The following is a 21,883-nucleotide window of genomic DNA, read 5'->3' as shown; positions in this document are numbered from 1 at the left end:
GTTTTAAACGAATGGCATGATTATTGATTTAGCTATGTAGCTATCTATTTTAATGAAGATTAATTGATTTTGTTTCTTTGCCGAGTTAAGATTTGTATTTATTCTGGTTGAATTGATAAGCAATGCCATTTTTTATTCCTGAAACAGACACTTCAAAAATTCCTTAGATAGAACCAAAACATTCACAGGCTTCGGTTCAACACAAAGATGAGCTTCCTCAGATTGTTGATTAGTGTGCATTCTGCTTTATCTCAGGGTAACCATTATAAAATAATGCACTACTGTCACCAAGTGTAAAAATATAAAACAATGAGGCAGTATGGTGGCACAGTGATTAGCACTGCTGCCTCGCAGCACCAGGGACCCAGGTTCAATTCCTGCCTCAGGTCACAGTCTGTGTGGGGTTTGCTCTTACTCCCCGTGTCTGTGTGGATTTCCTCTGGGTGCTCCGGTTTCCTTCCACAGTCCAAAGATGTGCGAGTTAGGTTTACAGGCCATGCTAAGTTGATCGTAATGTCAGGGGATTAGTAGGGTAAATGAGGGTTATGGGAATAGGGCCTGGGTGGGATTGTGGACGGTACAGACGTGATGGGCCAAATAGCTTCCTTCTGCACTGTAGGGATTCTTTGAATTCTAAATTAAAATTTAAGAATAAGTACAAGCAAAAACATTTATCTTTAGGACTTCTTTAATCTTGATCTGAAAGACTCTGACAACTAAAGGGATTCAATATTATCCAAAGAAACCGTTTAGATGTTCCTTTGGTGTATAATCCATGGGAACCACAAGATGTACACCATCAATAGTCAGTCAAAAGTAAACATTATCACTGAATCCCCTTTAATCCGACTAAAACCGATGCATGGAATCATTGTTAAAACCACGCGTCTATCGCAGTTGTAGTTTTACATTACAAAGATAAGATGATCATTGAGCAACAGCCTAAGACTTTCTACATCTCAACAATGTAAGTAGCACACAGCATTGCTGACAATTCTCTTTATCAGGGTGGCTAACGTTTTATTTATCTAGCCATTAAAAGCACTTTTGTGTTTACAACAACAAAGCCCCACCAAGTGGGGCAAAGATACTGGTGCAGCAGAGGCATGCGTGCAGCCAGAAGAAAAAGGGTGGCCTGAATTCTCTGGACTTGCATGGTTTGCTGCCACTGCCAGTGAGAATGGAGAATTTGATGCTCAGCCAAATCTCTGTTCATTGCAGCAGGACTGGAGAATCCCAGCTGCAGCATGGTTAGAGAATTCCAGTTGGTATCTTGGATTTGAGTACAGGAGCAAGGATATCTTGCTGCAATTATACAGGGCCTTGGTGAGACCACACCTGAAATATTGTGCAGTTTTGGTCTCTCTACCTGAGGAAGGATGTTCTTGCTATAGCTGCAGTGCAGAGAAGGTTAACCACACTGATTCCTGGGATGACGGGACTGATGTATTAGGGGAGATTGATGAGGGGAGATTGAGTCAGTTAGGATTATATCCACTGGAGTTTAGAAGAATGAGAAAAAATCTCATAGAAACCTATAAAATTCTAACACGACTATACAGGGTAGATGCAAGAAGGATGTTTCCAATACTGACAGTGTCCAAAACCAGGGGTCACATTTGAAGGATACGAGGTAAACAATTTAAGACTGAGGTGAGGAGAAATATCTTCACCCAGAGAGTGGCAAGCTGGTGGAATTGTTTACCACAGAAAGAAGTTGGGGCCATAACCTTTTATGTTTTCAAGAAAAAATTAGATATAGCTCTTGGGGCGAAGGGGACCAAAGGATATGGGAGAGAAAGCGGGAACAGGTTACTGAGTTGGATAATCAGTCACGATCATAATGAGTAGTACAGCAGAGTTAAGGGCCGAATGCATATACCACCCCCTGTTTTCTATATTTCTATGTTTCTAAGTTCTTGGCCTCTGAAAAAGCTTCCAATTATATGCTTGTTTTAAGAGCCAGGGTCCCACTGATTTTTCAACACTATTTTGTTTTGGCAGCAAGCTAATCCTTTTATTCCATACAGCAGTCTGCTGTGCCACCTGTATTTGGGCTACCACAGCAAGCCAAAGAGCGAATGCTTGATGTCATGTCTGCCTGCCAGCTCCTGGGAGGGTCTGTCATTCAAAGGTAATCAGGACCTGGCATTGCCACTCCATCCTTGCAGTTGACCCACCTCCCTACACTCCCCCACAACCCCCATCCAGTGACTGCTTTCACCTGTGCCTGGGTCCCTCCTTGACCAAATTCCACCAGGCTTCAGGTGGGTGCAGTATCAGCTGAGGTTTCCTTGGTAACACTGCTGAGTATACAAGAACTGCCAGCCTCTGATTGGCCAGCAACTCCTAGTGGCTGGGATTTAAGTCTCAAGGCTCCTTGTCTTGCCCAGTGCCTCTGCAGCATAAGTTGCGGTTGGTCTTCTCTGACAGAGACGATGTGAGGGTCTCCACAAGACTCTCAGGCAGTGCTTTCCCGATCCATTCGTCATCAAGAAATCTAAAGAGCCAACGATGCGAGATGAATCAATAAAGACTTGCAGATCAGAAGATGTTGTCAGTTTCTCCAAGCCAGCATTTTTTTTTCTTATTTCCAGAAGTCAGGGTGGGGGAAGAGCACTTATTTGGTAAATAGCAGGCATCTCACCTTCAGCAGTAACCATTTCCTGCACCCACACACTCCCCCACCTCCCACAGCATCAAGTTCCTAAGTCTAGGCTGAAAGCCTGCTGGAATCCATCGAAAGTAGTTCGAGTAACCTGACGTAGGAAAATTCACCAGGATCAGTGCTAAGGTTAGTCAGGTAGCCAGAAATCCAGTTTTGTCACAGTTTGGCTGTCACAGTATGTTCAAAAATTAAAAAAATTGACATCCGGGCTTTAAGATTATTAGAATGAATTCATTGAAACATGTTCCAGAAATCCGTTTGATTTGGCAGTTGGTTTACTGCAGATCACAATGCTGAATATTAAAAAGGTCTCTAAAACCTTTTCAATGCATCTCTTTTATCTACAAAAGTACTGTTCCCACATGGTACATCTAGAGCAATGGACATGTACAGAATTAGTGAAAGTTAATGATAGTAACATATCAAACTAAAACCGGCAACAACTTAATTTTTATGCCAAAATAGCATCTTAAATTCTCCATTGGGTTTAGATTTATTATGATATTTATGCTGTAGAATCTATGCTTAGGCTGAATTACCCAGGACTACATAAGAACATAAGAAATAGGAGCAGGAGTAGGCCATCTAGCTCTTCAAGCCTGCCCCGCCATTCAACAAGATCATGGCTGATCTGAAGTGGATCAGTTCCACTTTCCCACTTTCTCTCCATAACCCTTAATTCCCTTGTCTATCAGAAACCTATCTACCCGTGACTTAAATATATTCAGCGAGGTAGCCTCCACCACTTCAACGGGCAGAGAATTCCAGAGACTCACCACCCTTTGAGTGAAGAAGTTCCTCCTCAACTCTGATCTAAACTACCCCCCCCCTTATTTTGAGGCTGTGCCCTCTAGTTCTGCTATCCTTTCTAAGCGGGAAGAATCTCTCTACCTTTACCCTGTCTAGCCCCTTCATTATCTTATATGTCTCTATAAGATCACACCTCAGCCTTCTAAACTCCAACGAATACAGGCTCAATCTACTCAATCTGTCTTCATAAGCTAACCCCCTCATCTCCGGTATCAGCCTAGTGAACCTTCTCTGTACCCCCTCCAAGCCCAATATATCCTTTTGCAAATGCGGTGACCAAAACTGCACACAGTACTCCAGTTGCGGCCTCACCAGTGCTCTGTACAGTTGCAGCAACTACATCTGCAATTTCAGATGTTGCTTTCACCAATTGATGCACTCAACATGGAAGAAAACAACTTGTGACTATCAAAAGAGAAACCCACAAAAATAATTCAGAACAGTCAAAATTAGCAATGCGCTTTTCCACTTCCTGAGATGCTCCAGCAAAGGCTGGAGTTGCATTGCTATGAGCAAAGTGCCAAAAACTCAAAAATTAATATGTATAAATGAGTAATTCAAAGGAGTGGCAATTAAATATGTCCAGTAATAAAAAATAAGTCGTCTAGTTGAGGAGAATATCTGTCACAATTGGTTGCCTCTTCTCCTTGACCTATTTGTACCTGGCTAGCATACATGAAAGAGGCGAGGCAACCAAATGAGGCAGATCTCTCCTCCACTGCATGAATTTATCACTACTATTGGATACCTTTGTAGTACACTTCAGCATCACTCTTTTTAATTACTCACCTCTTTCTAAACTTCAATCTGAATTCTGAATAGCAACTTGCTGATGACACTCTACTGGAGTGTTTCAACAAATCTATAGAATAAAATTCAAGAATATGAAATTGAACACTGTGGACAGTAAAACTATATGGAGCTGGGAGAAACATTGGGCAGGATTCTCTGGCCATGCATGTCCCAAGACTGGAAATTCCTGCCCAAGCTCAATGGGCCTCTGTCGAATTTTCTATCTCATCTACTACAATTCCCGTGGCAGGTGAGGGAAGAGTATTTCAGCCAATGTTTGATGAACAGGGCTTCAAATATAAAATACCATTTTCAATTTGCTAGCTTGGTTCTAGTTTATCTGCCCCACTTCAATAATATGACCCAAGAGACAATTAACAATGCACTTAGAAAATCACGTGATCAAAGCCAACAGACACAATCTTCCGGCTGTTCATGTCAGTGGGATCTTCTGGTCCCGGCAATGGTGCACTCCTGCCATGTGTTTCCTGCGGTGTGGGGTAGGACCAATGGGAAATCCCATTGACAGTGGTGGGACCAGAAGATCCCGCTGCCAGCTGCAAGTGGGGAGCTGTTGTAAACCCCGTTGGAGTGAAACATTCCTGGTGGAGTGCTGAGGCACTAGTGGGCCCAGAGACTTCTGCCTTGGGCTCGCTAATTAAATGCAAAACTTCAGTTGAATAATTCATTTTGCTCTGTGCCAATCTCTGGTGCGGAGATGACAGTGCTGGAAATCTGGCAGCTGGAGATGCGCGGAGGCCGTGGCGCCCAGCAGGAATGGCCTCTACTTGAGTCTCCCATAATACGATTCCGAGGATAGAACAGCACTCAGTATAAAATGCATGCTGCATGGAAGGTCTGTTCCTTTCAGTTGTGTCATTTAGTAACTCAAATTGTCTGCATTATACCGGTTATGATGAACGGAAGAAACTGACCCCTTCCAGACAGCTTCTTAAAAGTTGAATTACTTCTCTATTTGTGCTTATTTGTACAGGGAAAGATGGTAATCTACTGATTTGAATGAACGAATGTGTCTCCGTGGGTGTCCCTCTGTATTTGTTGGTTTTGGAGGATTAGATGGCACATACCAAACAGCTATATTTCAACTTTAAACACTCAATTGGAACACATCCTTGAACTGCCACATATGCACACAACGCTAGGCTCTCCTATTTGAACCTGTTAAAGACACCTCTATGAGTAACATCTAAGATTTTTGATGGAGCACATAAAAGAACTGTGCACATGCATTCGCATTGGCCTCTGGTGGGAATGCATGCTCCCTCATGGGAGGCTTACGAACCACTTCCAGGGCAGGAACAGCTCTGTCATTGGCTTTGAAAGTTACAGTTGCATTGAATTTTTGTGCAGCAATTCCTATCAAGCGATCACAGGAAACCTTTCGTACATTTCACAACCTTCAGTCCAAATTTGCATTACGCAGGTCAAAGACACTTCACTTGCCAGGACCAGTAGTTTAATTCATTCTCTTTTGGATAATAGCCAACAACTGGAAAGAGGCCACTTCTACCATATGGCAGGATTCCACAGGGTTTACTGATAGCACATTGGCCAGACATGCCCCCACCCCCCAAGATAGCTCAATTTATAAACTGAAAGCACTAACAGTCTACACTTGTCCAGCTGGTCTGCAACCATAGGAACCACTTACATACTACTGCTGTTACCCTGGCATCCCAAGGATCCTTCAGTTTATGGTAGTCAATGGTGCCAGAATTATTTAAAGGACCCAGAAGAATATAAAGATAACCATTGAGGAGCTATAGACATTCAGTGAAGCTGTAGATCATGACACACTATGTCATCCCAAGGAGTAGACCTGAGGAAACATACACTGTGATACACATTTCTGTCAAAGTCACAATGAAGCCTACTTCCTGTAGCTTCAAGCAGCTATTCTAAAGCTTGGACAGAATACAAGTGCTTCAGTCTATCCCTGCAAAAGTCTCCTAAATTATGGTATTCAGCATAGCTTGGGTGTTAGCCTTGGGTCAATCGTAGGAACAAAGCCCATAAGTCGGAAGGTTGAGTTCAAAGCCTACTCTAAAGGTTTGGTACCCTGGAGTAGTGAGTTAGTGAAGGTGCTGCATTTCGGTTAAACGTTGACCCATAATGGCTAAAGAAGTTGCTGAGGAAGTGAACAACAGGTGCCTGATTGCTCAAATCTCCAGACAGTACTCTGAGGTAGAAGGATCTCAAGAGGGTAGGGAAGGTGAGTGGCACACACATTCAGGCACCAAACCCCACCAAGCTTCCAGCATTTTCCTTAGCCCAATACTCATTCCTCTCTATCCAGACACCTCCTCACTGCCCCAGCTGAACAGACAACAGTGACACTCACCTTCTTCTGTCATACCATCCCTCATAGTCACCCCCCACAAATGTTGTTATTCTCTCCTTCCACACAATCCATTTCTCACACATGCAACTCTCTGTTTTCTCTATTTGTGGAGAGAGAGAAGGTATTTCCAGGGAGAGGCAGAGAACTTGGGGCTTTTAAACAAGGGCCCTCAGATTCCTTTAAGCATCAAGATTTCCCATCTATAATCATTCAAGAAATATTTTGCATTTCTATTTTTCTCACCAAAGTGGATGCCTTCACGTTTTTTCACACCATATTTCATCTGCCATGTCCTTGTCCACTGTCTAGATCCATTTGAAACCTCTTTGCATCCTCACAACTTATATTCCCTCTTGGGCCTGGCCAAACTCACCATCAACAGGTCCAGATAGTGGGCAACTGAGGGACTCATCCGGCCTGACTGTCTGCCCTTTACTACAATTGTGGCTTGGTGTCCCCAGAGAGGGAGCATGCAGTGGTTACGGGCATCCTTGAAGCCTCCCGTGCACATTGAACACTGCAGGGTCTGAAGTGCACCATCAAATCTTCTAATCATATTTTGGTTTAGTGCTTTAAGTTTCATTTGTGATTTGTTTTTCTTTTAGGTAATCCCCTTTAACAGGCTACCCTTCCTGCTTTGTCCCTCAGTTTATTTACATTAGTGTACTTGGTTCAAACCAAAGGAGGGCAGTGGCCTGCCCGGCTCGAACTCATTACCTGAACCTTCCATAAGGCAGACCCAGGACTGGGCCTGCTAAACTTCAGCCCTAGGCATAGGGTGTGTACACCATGCCAGTGACTTTACTTTGCATTCTGCAATAAACTATGTTCCTTTCTAGTCGGGCTTCCTGAGTCATTACATTTACCATTATTTTCTACATGTCCCATTTATCACATCCGTTATGATATATTCATCATTTTCGAACAACAACAGAACAACAAGTTCTGTAGTTCTCTGTTTTCTCTCCCTCCTTTTTTAAATAGTGGGGTTATATTTACTACTGTCTACAGAAACTGTTCCACAATCTATAGATTTTTTCAAGATGACCACCAATGCATCCACTCTCTTTACAGCCACCTCCAACACTCTGTGGTGTAAATCATTAAATGGATTTATCCACTTTTGGTCCTATTCAGTGCTACTTTGGTAATAATACTGTTTTTCAGCTGCTCATTCCTGCTAGTCCCTTGATTTTCATGTAATCCTGGGAGTTTTTTTTGTATTTTCTTCTGTGAAGACAGGCAGAAAGGGTGGAATTTTCCCATGTCACCAGCTATCACCCCCTCCCCCACAATGGGTTTAATGACAGACAGGTGGGATAATGCGGTAGAAGCTCTAAGAAGTTTCACACCGCTATAAAATGACGGTAGCATTTTCCATTTCTTCCCACCATGGTAGGTCGCAATTCCCACCAGAGGCCAATGCGAAACTGATTTGCATTCCACAAGCCAGATACAAACAAAGGCCTGATCCAAAGCACTCTTCCCACTGCACCCAATCATCTGCATTTCCAATCAGAATCACGCTGGTCCAGTATCAGTGGACTCTGGTACACACAGCAGTGGGTGGGGGAAGCATCTATCAGGTGGGCCTTCCACCTTCTGTATCTTCGAGGAGGTCCGTCCTCCAGCTTTAGCGTATCCCTGGAGGTCCATCATCTTTCTTCAATGGTGGGTTAGTTACATCCACACACCTTTTAAAAATGACACCCAGACATCTCTGGAATTCTCTGCCTGTTGAAGTGGTGGAGGCTGCCTCGCTAAGTATTTTTAAGACGCGGGTTGATGGGTTTTTGATAAGAGAGGGGATTAAGGGTTATGGGGAGAGGGCGGGAATGTGGAACTGAGCCACGACAGATCAGCCATGATCTTACTGAATGGCGGGGCAGGCTCGAAGGGCTGGATGGCCTACTCCTGCTCCTATTTCTTATGTTCTTATGATGGCAGGGTGTGAGGCGTCCAAAGTGTCCCACTGCTAAATCATCCACTACATATTTAAAGAGGCTGAGTTCACCTGATGTGGAATGAATTTCCAGCAGCCTCCATGGTGGGAAACATTGCCACTCCCTGCCTCCACCACAGGACTTTTGCCCAGGAGGAAAAATTCCACCCAAAGTATTTGTTTAGTCTCTCTGTCATCTTCTTATTCCCCATTATAAATTCACTTGTCTCTGTCTGTTAGGGGCCCACATTTGTCTTTGCTAACTATTTTCTTTTTACACACCTATAGAAGTTTTTATAGTTTGTTTTTTTGCCAGTTTATTTTCCTATTTTTATCTCTTGGTCCTCCTTTGCTGAATTCTAAAAAGCTCCTGATCCTCATAATGCCTTTTTGAAAAATTTTTAAGCCCCTCCCTTTGATGTAACACAATCTTCACTGTGTCTTGTTAGTGATGAGTGGATCACCCTTCCTGCTGTTTTTTTGTGACTCAAAGGAATGTAAATTTGTTGTAAACAATGTATTAATTCTTTAATTGCTCACCATTGCTTGTCTCCCATCATAACTTTGTGATGTTGCTTCTCGATCTATTGCAGTCTATAGCTTCCCAATCCACTTTCTTCCAAACAAGCTGCAAGAACCTCAGACCTGTTGGACAATCACAAGGGCCGAGGCTCCTCCACTTCTATCTTCTCGGTTGCCAGCCCTGCTTCACTCGCAGTCACATCCTTGTGTCTCAGACCACGGGCCAAATCAGATGAGCCTATCCTGAGAAGTGTGACCTCCTCCAGGTAACCTTTCCCCTCCTTGATATGTCACAGTGTCTTCAGTTTGCCCTCCAGCTCAATGACTCTGCGCCAAAGTTCCTCCAGCTGTTGAAGCTTCCTGCAGATGTGTTTGCCTTGGATCACACAGGCTTCTCATATACTGCAGCTGTCACATGTCCCCTGGCTTGCTATCTTTACAGCATTTAATTAACTAATTAAATTTTCATTAACATCTCTAATCCTGCCTGTGTTTACATTCTTATTATTTCAATAAATGTTCTCCTTAACCCAACTGAAATTCCCTAGTTAAGTTAGAAACACTCAACAGCCAATTTAATAAACTGTATTGCTATTAATAAACGTTACTACCAATAAAACCTTACAATTACTATATTTACCCAAGAAAAAATACTCACCAACTCACCTGCGATATCACACTCTGACTTTTTACTCTGGAGCCATGGATTGCTCAGTTCTTTTAGACGCTGTTGCCTGTCTCTGTGTTCTCCTCTCTCCCGCTCTTTTAGATGTTGCTGTCTATCTCTGTGTTCTCCTCCCTCCCTCTCTTTTAGAAGCTACTGTCTTTCTTTGTGTTCTCACTCCTGATCTTTTAGATTCTGCTTTCTCTGTGTTCTCCTCTGTCCCATTCTGTTAGATGCTGCTTTCTTTGTGATCTTCTCTCTGCTCTGGATTCTGCTGTCTGCGTTGTCTTCTCTCCCGCTCTTTTAGATACTGCTGTCTTTCTCTGCATTCTCCTCTCTCCTGCTCTTTGAGCTGCTGCTGTCTCTGGGTCCTTCGCTGTCTTGCTCTATTAGGTGCTTTTACAAGTGCTCGCAGGACAGTCCAGAATAAACTGCGTAAAATGCAGGATGCCTGGCTGAGGGATACGCTGACAGAAACAACTTGAAACGGTTCTTTGAAGCCCTCAACACTCTCTACGGACCTCAATCTCTTGGGAGTTGCCCCCTCCTGAGTATAGATGGTACAACACTCATTACAGAGATGGCTCAGACCCTGCATGAGATGGGCTGAACACTTTGAAGCCGTCCTCGACCGACTGTCATCTATTAACGATGAGGCAACAGACAGGATTCCCCAGGTTGATATCAACAGCACCATGGATGACCCACCGGTAGTAGCCGAAGTCACGAAAGCTGTCCGCCAGCTATCCAGTGGCAAAGCCCCAGGGGCAGATGGCATACCCGCGGAGATCTATAAAGCTGCTGGTCCTGCACTTATCAAGAAGCTCACCGAGTTGTTCCAGTCCTTTCGGAAGCAAGGATCCATTCCTCAGGATGCTTCCATCATACACCTCTGCAAGAGGAAGGGCAATCGGCAAGTATGCGACAACCACCGAGGAATCTCGCTGCTCGCCATCACAGGAAAAATCCTCGCAAGACTCCTGCTAGATTATTTGGTCACTCATCTGGAGCAGGGCCTGCTTCCAGAGTCACAGTGTGGTTTCCGCAAAGGTTGTGGGACTACTGGCATGAGTTTTGCTGCGCGCCAACTTCAGGAGAAGTGTCAGGAGCAGAATCGCGAGCTCTACACAACCTTTGTTGACCTTGTGAAAGCCTTCGACAGTGTAAACCGACAAGGCCTGTGGAGGATCATGTCAAAGTTCGACTGCCCTCCCAAATTCATTCAGATGGTACGCCAGTTCCATGATGGCATGATAGCCAGAGTATTGGATGGCGGAGAATCCTCTGAGGCATTCCCAGTCACCAATAGTGTCAAACAGGGCTGTGTGCTCACACTGCCACTGTTCAGCATGATGTTTACTGCCATGCTGAATGATGCCTTCCAGGACAGTGTTGCTGGAATCAGCCTCAAGTACAGAGTGGATGGGAAGCTCTTCAACCTGAGGAGACTTCAAGCTATTACCAAAGTGAAGGAGACTGTTCTGAGAGACTTCCTCTTTGCTGATGACTGCACCCTGTATGCTGGCTCAGAGCCAGAGATGCAAGTCAGTATGGACAAATTTTCCACGGCTTGTGACAACTTTGGACTCACCATCAACATTAAAAAGACTGAAGTCATGTACCAGCCTGCTCCTCATGCACCGTACACAGAACCCATAATCACAATCAAAGGGCAGAAACTACAGGCAGTGGACTAGTTCACTTATCTTGGCAGCACCCTCTCCCAAGCAGTGACTATTGATACAGAAGTTAACTGCAGAATAGCAAAGGCAAGTTCTGCTTTCGGTAGACTGTGCTCCACTGTATGGGAACGTCAAAGAATCAGCCCAGCAACAAAACTGAAGGACTACAGCACTGTGGTACTTGTTACCCTCCTGTATGCCTGTGAAACGTGGACTGTGTGTCGAAGGCATGTAAGACAGCTCAATCATTTCCACATGACTTGTCTTCGCAGAATATTACACATCCGATGGCAAGACAAAGTACCAAACACTGAAGTTCTCTCTAGAGTAAGTCTACCATCAGTCCACATACTGCTGATGAGAACGCAGACCCGGTGGGCAGGTCATGTCATCCGTATGTCAGGTGAGCGCATACCCAAGCAACTCCTTTTGGGGAACTCTCTGCAGGAAGACACTTGCATGGAGGGCAGAAGAAACGTTTCAAAGACACACTCAAGGCCTCTCTGAAGTCACTTGACATTGACATGACCACATGGGAAACGTTGGCACAAAACCACCCTACCTGATGTTGCCTTATCAACAAAGGCTGTCAAGCTTACGAAGCAAAGTGTATTGCTGAAGCACAACTTAAGCGCGAGCTGCGCAAGTCCAGAGCCACCGGTGCAACAACTGCAGAGCCTAAACAAGTCTGTCCACCATGTGCCAGGACATTCCATGCCCGAATTGGCCTGATCAGTCATCTTCGGACATACCGCAACCAGTCTCAAAATGACTAATGGTGTTGAGGTCCTCATCGATGACGGTGTTGTCTATTCCAGGTACTCCTCTCTTCTGCTCTAGATGCTGCTGTCTGTTCTATGTTCTCCTCTCTCCCACTCTTTTAGGCGTTGTTGTCTGTCTCTGGTTTCCTTTCTCCTGCTCTTTTAGGTGCTGATGAGTGTTGCCAGGTTTTCCTCTTTTCGCTTATTAGGTGCTGTTGTCTGTCTCTGGGTCCTTCTCTCTCCCACACTTTTAGATGCTGCTGTCAGCCTCTCGTCCTGATCCATTGCCCTCAGTCTATGACCCTTGGTCCCTTCACCTGAACCAGAAATTGTCTTCCCTTGCAGTTGAAATTCTGCACTCTATCTCTTTGCTCTATCACACTTATCCATGTAGATCTGATGAAACATCTCACTGCAGGGTGGTCTTCTAGTTTAAATTGTTAAACCTTCTGCAACAAGACACCAACAGCTGATCACTATGAGTATTTTCTGCCTGTCCATTTGAGAATTACAAAGCATGTCAGGCATGGGAAATCCTACTATCTATCTCTATGAGTATACTGGGGGCATTGAAATATCATTTATAAACAGTTGAAGCATTCTCAATACATTAAGGATTTGAATGTCCCTCCTGCTTTTTCCATTGATCCATGATTGACTTATTCTGGCATGGATTTGCAAACAGCTCTGATGCTCAGTAGCAGCAGTGTGTGCTATCTACAAGATGCACTGCAGCAATTTACCAAAGATCCTTAGGCAGCACCGTCCAAACCCATGACCACTCCCATCTAGAAGGACAAGGGCAGCAGATACATGGGAACACCACCACCTGCAAGTTCCCCTCCAAGCCACTCACCAACCTGACTTGGAAATATATTGCCGTTCCTTTGCAGTCACTGGGTTAAAATGGACTGTAGCGATTCAAAAAGGTGGCTCACCACCACCTTCTCCAGGGCAACTAGGAATAATCAATAAATGCTGGTCAGCCAGCGATGCCCATGTCCCATGAATGAATAAAAAATATTGCCATTAAACAACATTCTGTGATCAATCAACAGGTTGATGCTCAGTTGGCACTTCTGTAGAGCATTCTGTTTTCACTTCAATGATCTATTCAATGGAGAGAATATTTCAGGTCATTTTCAATTTCAATCCTGGTGCACGTTATGATAGCAGATTGGCCACTCATTATAAAACTATAATCAGCTCTGACAAAGAGTCATCCAGACTTGAAATGTTGGCTATTCTCTCTCTCCACAGACACTGTCAGACCTGCTGAGTTTCCCCACAGTTTCTGTTTTTGTTGTGTGATAAAACAAACCTAGTTTTCCTTTTCAATGATGTCAATACAAAATAAAATTGTACGAGGTGCAGGAGGGGCAACTGTGATTCTTCCAAAGTCGAAAAAAACTCCCCTACACTTCTTCTGAATCAACACCAGAACTTCTCTTTTAGATCAGTTGCTCACAAATTTGACAGATTAGTCTTTCTCCTCCCTTCATGTTAAGCACATGCTGCAAGCTGGGAAACATATATGAGGGAGGCGCAATATTCATGTAACTGCATTCTGATTTAAGAACAGAAAGAAGGATGGAAGAAATCATACAGCTCATCAAATTCCTCTTCTACAGTAGAAAAAGACACTTTCATAAAAATACTGCCATTGATAATTCCAAAATGCTTTCTAATCAATTATGCATATTTGAAGTATAGTCATTTGTAAGGAAATACAACCAAATTGCACATAACAAGTCCTCTATGCATACTTGGCTGTGATTCCAGAGCAATAAGAATGTTTGTTAGTTCAGCAGGGAGTTCTATTATAATAACTGAATTGAAGTGTTGACTTTGGTTGACTGATGTCTTTGAATGGTTATAAAAAGTTGTTCTTTTTGTGATCACTTTTGCCAATGCCTCAATTTTTATTTAGACAAGATCAAGAGGTGTAAAGTATTCAAAGTCTCTATTATTGATACTTCAAGGGTCCATTTTTCTGGCACTTGTATAGGGTTGTGGGAACAGCAGTTTTTTTTCCCTAAAGAAGACTTGTGAATGGGTGTTCCTGTCTCAGCAGTTTTATGTTTGCCATCATTATTATCTGGCTCATTAGTTATGTACATTATGCATACTAAGTGAACGGGCATGGAAGTAGCATAAGCTGGCACTGAGTTGCATTGACAATATACAGGGCCTTGGAGAGGGGATGGGGCTAACGAGTTGGTGTGAAGAGTATAATGGGTTATTGGGAGTGGATGAGGAGTATGATTGGCATTGACTTGGCATGAGGGCATGGGTAAGATATTTTGAACTTATCTTTCAAAAGCTTCCCAAATGCCAAGTATGATCGACTCCATACAGAGTACTAACAGAAAGATGTCTACCCCAAAATGAAGTTAGCAAAATTGGGAATGCACGGTGTGGTCTCATAAGTCCCATTCTTACCCTCACCAGTGAAAATTTGGGACAACAGAAAAACGGGCAGCGATCATGGAGTCCAATCCCAGCCACCATTTTCAAATGGTTCTGAAGTAGTTTCAGAGTATTGGTACTATTCATCAGTACTTATCCTTATAACACTCAGACCTGTTCATAAGCAGATACTCACTCTGCTTTTTGAAAAATAATGTTAATTTGCAAAGGATTAATTTTTAGCTGCAACTCTATTCTATAGTCACTTTGCTCTGAGACATGCTAACAATCCTTCTCATTTCCAGCTTGGCTTGAGGTTAGTTAGTTTTGAATTCATATCTCTGATTTCTGTACTCAAAGACCAAGTTAAATGACCTGCTTTCAGCTAAATTATCTATTCCTCTAAGCGTGTTTAAAATATGCTCCATGTCACCTTACCTTTTCCAGTGAAAATAAGTCACTTTGTGAAAAAATCTCTAGGTATGTATGGGAGAGGAATTAAAGAATTAAGAACAAAAAGCTAACTACAAATCATCAATTTCACTACAAAATTAAGTTTTTGTTGTGTATGTATATCTCCCTTGCTGTTATGAAATTTTACTGGGTCAGAACATTATATCCTCTAAAGGTTTTGTGAGAGTTAAGCAGATTGCAGTCAATTTGTCCTTATGTATGTTTAATATTTATAAAGATAGAAGATCACTTATAATGATTAACTGAACAGTGCCAAGTAACATAATTGAAATCAATGTTAACTATTTATATAAAATATAAATTTTATATAAATTATATCAGAGTGCCAACTAGTTGGAACAAATTTAGCAAATGGATTTTGAAATGGGTGCAGGGCTCTCATCTTAATATTGAACTGAGACCTGTGTTCATTTCAGACAGACAACCACCTAAAACAAGGCCATCATTAACTTAGCAGCAGTTAACACAAAATGTTCCTACATATCAAGTATGAGCTGTCAATGTGCTAAATTTATAATTGCTGTGCTTGTATTATGCCTATAAAACAGGTCCAACAACATTGAGTTTATAGCTTGTTGGAGTTTGAAGTGTTGATGCTGTTGTGCTTTATGTGAGTATTCTTCAAGCAAGGTGGCCTGCAGATCTGAAACCACACCCTCCAAGAAAAATGCCCCATTGTGTCATGATCGATATTAAAATTGGTCATATTGTAAATCAGGATACAAGCTTGCTGATTTAGTTGCTTTGTCAAAAGTGTGAACAATGAAAGATACAACGTTCTTTATGCTGTTTCTGTTTAATACAACATTGGCTTGGTTCAACATTTTCTTCATAATTAAACTCTTGTTAAAACAGAAAATTTACTCCCATTGCTGTGCAACATGAAATTTCTTCAGTACAACTATGGTGCCTGGATTTGTTTGTACTGTATTTTCCACCACAGAGCAGAATTTCTGGTAAAAAGAATTTTGTTTACAGTTTTAACAACTTATAGCTAATTCTACTAACACACATATTTCAAACGACCAGTTCCCTCAGGGTTCAATTAAAGGTAAACCCAATTTAAATTTAAATGTCAACACGAGCAATGAGAAGAGACCGTTTACAATAGTATATGTTTCTTTACACTTGATTTAGGTTTCCTGATTACTCTCTGTATTTTGCTTGCTTACATTGTGATTTTATTAAATATGATGATGATTACACAAGGGCTATTGTTAATCATAGAATATACCTACTTCTCAGCGCAACCATGCTGGACAGGATGCCAAACTGAATTACAGAGATTTTTTTTGAACATATAGCTGAATAATAAGCAGCTGAAAGTAGGTCAGGATTGTAAATGATGGACTAGATCCCCTCCCCCAAACATAGAGTAGGAATATGTCTGCAGCCTCAGAATGGAATTCATCTTTTTGTTATACTCCTTATATGGACTCTTTCAATTCTTCCAACTGTTTCTGGAAAAAAAATACACAATTTGGCAAACTGCTATTCCTTCAAGTAAGGAAAATTATACTGCAATTTTTAATCCATCGAAGATACCAGACACAGTATAATTTCTTTGTTTATGTGTACAGGAGATCTATTGTTTTATATGGTGTTAGAGCCGACACAGTCATTGCCATTTTAACTGCATTTTGAAACAGCAGTTGTACTGATAATTTGATAACACAGGAAGGGAAGCTTGTTGTATTACTGTGAAGAAGATAAAGATCAGTATCTAGGTGAATGGAAAAATATTTGGTTTCCTTCTGTCATAACTCTTCAATATTATGTTTTGTAGTTATTAAAAGAAAAGTAGCTTAAGCTTCAATTATTATAGATCATGTCACAACTAATATACTGCTGCAGTAAGAAATTAAATAGAATGTGAGTTAATCAATAAACAATTTTGGGAGCATCAACTTTACAGTAGAACATTGGCACAAGTACTACAATTTAATTCAGCTTTGTTGCAAATTTAAGTTTCCATCTGGTGGCCTAAAATATTTCTATGGCAGCTTAACACAAGCATAAAGGCAGCACAGATTGTTGCAACGGACATTTACACCTTGTTCTTAAATTTGAAAATTTCAATAATTAGAAAATATTAACTTGATGAAGCAGAGAAAGCTACAAATATAATTGATGTGAAAATACATTGCAGTAGAAGCTGATTTGATTGAAATCAACTATTGTAAAGCTTTGACATGTCAAACTCTAACCACAAAATTAAAATAACTCATCATTCCTGAAATAATTCGTACTGCTTAAGGGCATACATAGTTCAGATTTGACAGTTCTCTGAATAATACTTACCACTGGTTGTTTGTGTCTGACTGCTTTATTTTTTTCATGACTTTAAAAACATTGTCAATTTTATTGTATACTTCTCTTGCAATTGCTTACTGATATCAGCCATCATTTGCTTGGAATTCATGGGAAATGCAGAAAATCCTGCAGGCAGTAACTGACCCACAATGGGGCTTATCAGATTTAACTCGTTTGCTCTTGCCTTCTGAAATCAGCAAGCCAATTTTTCCTATTACTTATACACATCCTATTTAATGACAATTAGGATACATACTGCCTTTCACAACCTTAGGGAGTCTGAAATCACTTTGCATCCAATGAAGTATTTCTTAATGTGTACAGTACAGCAGCCAATTTTCACACAGGGAGCTCATACAAACAGCAATGTGACAATCACCAGACAATCTATTTTTACTGATGGTGACTGGAGAATAAATATTGGCTCGGACAGAGGGATAGTGTCATGGGATCTTTTACATTCATCTGAGGTTGCAGTTGTCTTTGTCTAAACTCTTGTCTGAAAGATGGTACTCACAGTAGTGAAGCACTCTTGCAGTGCTGCCCCTGGACGTTGAAAAAAAGGCCCAAATAGAAATATATTAATTTCCAGGGTGTGTACTGTGCAGTCACCAGCATGAGGCTGGAAAAATGTTGACATATGTTAAAAAATTAGTCATGAGCAAGACATTGTATAAATGTGACTTGTCAATGTTTAGCAAGCATATACAAAAGCACTGATGCATCACAGAAGTCAAATTTCTATTTTCTCTGTTATTGTGTCACAAAAATAATGATTCTCTAATACAGTCTTTCAGATGAACACATTGAATTGATTAATGTGCTACAGTGCCAAAGTCGAACAGCTGAAATTTTATAAAAGCCCATATCTAACTCTAGAGGGAAATTATGTTTTAAATATTTATTCAACAGTCAATCTATAATGGCCTGTGTTTAGTGTCATCTTTCAGAAATAATTTGATTCTAGCTTCGTAAATATGTTTTACATTGTAACAACCACACAAAAGAAACTCAGGAATGTAGGAAGAAATACTCTCTTTGCATTGAAGTAAACCTTAAATTAGCCTTAATATTCACCAGTGCTTGGCATGCAGGGGGGTAAAATATTTTTTAAATTTATTATTTTTACTTACATTATCAGAGCTACAGTAATTTCATAACCAGCTCTCAGTTACACTCAAATATAACTTTTATAATTTGCATTATATATTTCAAGTATTTGGCTGCTGATAAATCACAATGCATTAAAACTTTTAAATTCCAATAAATACGTTTAAAAAGCTTTCAAAATGTTAGAGAAATGTATGACTCCTGAATATTTTGAAAATTATGCTTTGTATTAAGCCTATTGAATAATTTGAGACACTAGACAAAAGTCTTCCAACCCCGTAGCAGCAAGATCAATGGCAATGGCAATGGGAGAGGAGTGGGGGTGGTGGTTTGGTGGAAATTTTGGTGGGAGGTCCAAAAATTAGTTTCATACCGGCAGAATCTTCTCCTTGCAACCGATTCTCCATTACACCAACGAGAAATCATGCCAGTCCAGAATATATCTGGAGCAACATGATATGCAAATATTGGACTTACCTGAAGGCATGGGCTGCCTTCAGAATTCAGGATGGAGGCCATCAGTGATCCTGGAATCCCACAACAGTGGGTTGGGGGGAGCATCCATCAGGTGGATCTTCTAGCTTCAGTGTCTTTGAGGGGGTCCATTTTCCAGCCTCAGAGTGTTCCTTGAGATCCCTTTTCTTTCTACTATGGTGGGTCAGTGATGTCAGGCACCTTTTCAGTCTGGCATCCAGGTATGTTGGCAGGATGTGCACCATCAAGTTTGCTCCATCACAGAAGAAGGCGCAAAACCCCTGGATGCGTAATTAATTGGCAATGGAAGCTATGATTGGGTTTCCCGATGGTCTCTGCTCTGTCCCCGCCACAGGACATAGTGTCAGATGGGAGAATTCTGCCCACTATTATACTCTATTATAATATATTACAGGATTACTCTTTAATCATTTCTCAATAATGTACTTTTCATTATTTTTTCAATGATGTTCCCTGATTTTTCTCATTTCTTGCTTTGGTTGTTTTTAAGCGTAAAATATCCCCCTGGAGACATTTGAACTTTGGCCATTGTCAATGCTACATTTTATGCCTTAGAGGACATAAACCAAAAGGCATGTGCTACACATTGCAACTATTTTATGTAATGCTTCTCCTAGTTGCATATATGAAAACTGATAAAACCAAACTTTGCCAGGCAAGGCAACCTGATTCTGGCTGAAAGAATGATATTTCCGCCAGGTTCTTTACATATATCCCTCGTACTGAAAGTAGAGTTTCACTCATAACTGGCTTGATTTGAGTTTACAGATATGAGAAACAGACTGATTCAACCAGAAAGGGGAAAAAAGAAAAATGTGGAAGAGATAGAAGGCTTTTGGAAGACGGCTGCTCTCTCCAAGACGATCATAACTCAGAGGTATTGGAAGCTTAGAGGAGAATCTTAAGAACTAATGCAAAAATATTAAATGCAACTGATGAAGATAATTGAGGCACAGCATATATATTCAGCATATAAATGCTGAAATTTCAATTAAACCTAACTTGTATTTTTTCCTCTTGACAGGATGCAGTAATCATGATAAGTATAATAAGGAATGTGAATTCTATATGATTCGTTTCAATTTTTTGTACTGTACAGGATAAGAAGTAATCTGTCTCAGGTTTAATGCACATGTCAACCTTGGGGAAATGTACTGGCAAGGCTGAATCCAGAACGATACTGTAAGACAGCTACATCTACATGGTGAGATAAAAGATAATCATTCAGTCAAACAGTTGTAATGACAACATGAATTGTAAATGCTTAGCTCAAGCAGTTTATGAGCACTGACAAAAACCAAGAGGTACAATTATTCCCATGCAGCTCCAATCCAAATGTATGCGTTCGGCAAGTTCTTATGCAACTGATTATTTCTTATTACAATTTATTATTTAATTTTCTACAAACATTGCCAGCATTGGACCACTTCCCCCGCTTCCCAACTGCCTTTGCCAGCATCTTCACAGCTCCCATATCTGCTCCCACCCACACCACAAATAAATGAGTCACCCCCAACATCCCTGAGGTTCCCACTAGAATCCACCCCAAGCATTGCTCCCTGGCATAGGTTGGCAATGTTACATTGGCATGGTGCCAATCTCGCGGTGCCAATCTCATAGTGCCAACCTGCATCAGGGACATGAAGGTGAGTATAGCTCCTTGGGGGCATCCTCATGACAGATTCACATCTGGGTAAACTATTGTAAACCTCACCGACCTGAAGCCATGTCAGCAAGGTTTGAAAATACGGTTAGGAGTTGATATATGTCAGGAAGGGTGTTAATGATATTTAAATTTATTTAAAAATATTAAAATGAGGTTCTCGCCCTTTGTAGGTGTGAACCTGATTATGATGTGAGGTGAGGCAAGGTGCGCAGAAAATCGGAAATTGCTATCTTGCTGGCAAGATTCACAAAGTCTGGGTTCCGCCAGACCTTGAGCCATTCCCATGCACAGAGACAGCACAGGCTCAAGATCAGCTCCATAGATAACATTTTAGACTGTGGATTTGTGTGTATTTCAATTGCATTTTATATTATGACAATAAAAATGTTCAAGTCGTGGAGATAAAAAGAAAATAAGGCAAGGTTTGGTCATCTAAACTAAAGACAAAACAGTTTGGAAGCATGCAGGAGTTTTTCAGCATCAGAAAGCTCCATTGACATTTTAAATGTGACTCATCATCAGTAATAAATTAGAGCAGCAGTTCAAATTCAATTTACAAAATAATGTACCATAACTGGATGGCATTAATTACAAAATGCAAAAGAAAATAATTCTCTTGAGCATTTTCATCAAGGATATTTAAAAAATCAATGGAATTATATTCTGTGTACCTTGAAAATTAGGATCAGTAATTTTGCAAAGAATTTAAGCAATGGCTTAATGTTGGATTTAGGAGTCTTGCAACATGTGCAGTTCCCTGCATAGTGCTGCTGTCAAGAAATTCACAGGAGGTGACAACTACAGAAGCAGGGACTTTCTCAGTATCAGCTCAGAAACAGGTGAGAAAACGTGATAGAAATGTGAGAAATAAGGCAAGAAAGAGTGCAGAACATAGGATTTGCAGGAACATCCACAGCACTACAACCAAGTGCTGGTATATGTTGTAATTTGGAGAACTGACCCTTGGAAGCATGGCGGGTTAAAAATAACGGAGCTTTATTTACAAGATGTGTTCACTACATGGCTACTTCTTCACTCAGTTTCTTATGATAGTGACCTGTGACATCACCACCAGTTAATATATGAATACATTAATAATACACAGCACTTAATGCAGCTACAAAGAATCAATATTAGTACATAACATTCCACCCTCTTTAAATTAAATGTCCCCAATAAATTCAAACAAGTGCAATATGAACAATAATCCATA

The 21,883-nt window shown here is 41.2% G+C and overlaps 1 protein-coding gene across 5 annotated transcripts in view; it reads right to left on the bottom strand.

Moving 5' to 3' along the window:
- tox (thymocyte selection-associated high mobility group box) overlaps positions 1-21,883 on the bottom strand; it is a 265,357-nt gene that overhangs the window by 144,846 nt on the left and 98,628 nt on the right. The window contains exon 1 of one of the 5 annotated variants that reach the window (XM_080194909.1): positions 17,388-17,416. The exons of the other annotated variants lie outside the window; for them this stretch is intronic. The gene's annotated coding sequence lies outside the window, so the exon portion shown is untranslated. Of the gene's footprint in view, positions 1-17,387; positions 17,417-21,883 lie in introns of those variants that run through there. 5 annotated transcript variants of the gene reach the window in all.

Source organism: Carcharhinus amblyrhynchos, chromosome 8 (assembly GCF_965287045.1).
Source record: "Carcharhinus amblyrhynchos chromosome 8, sCarAmb.v2.hapA, whole genome shotgun sequence".
Classification (NCBI taxonomy): Eukaryota; Metazoa; Chordata; class Chondrichthyes; order Carcharhiniformes; family Carcharhinidae; genus Carcharhinus; species Carcharhinus amblyrhynchos.
This window is presented reverse-complemented; position numbering and strand designations above follow the sequence as displayed.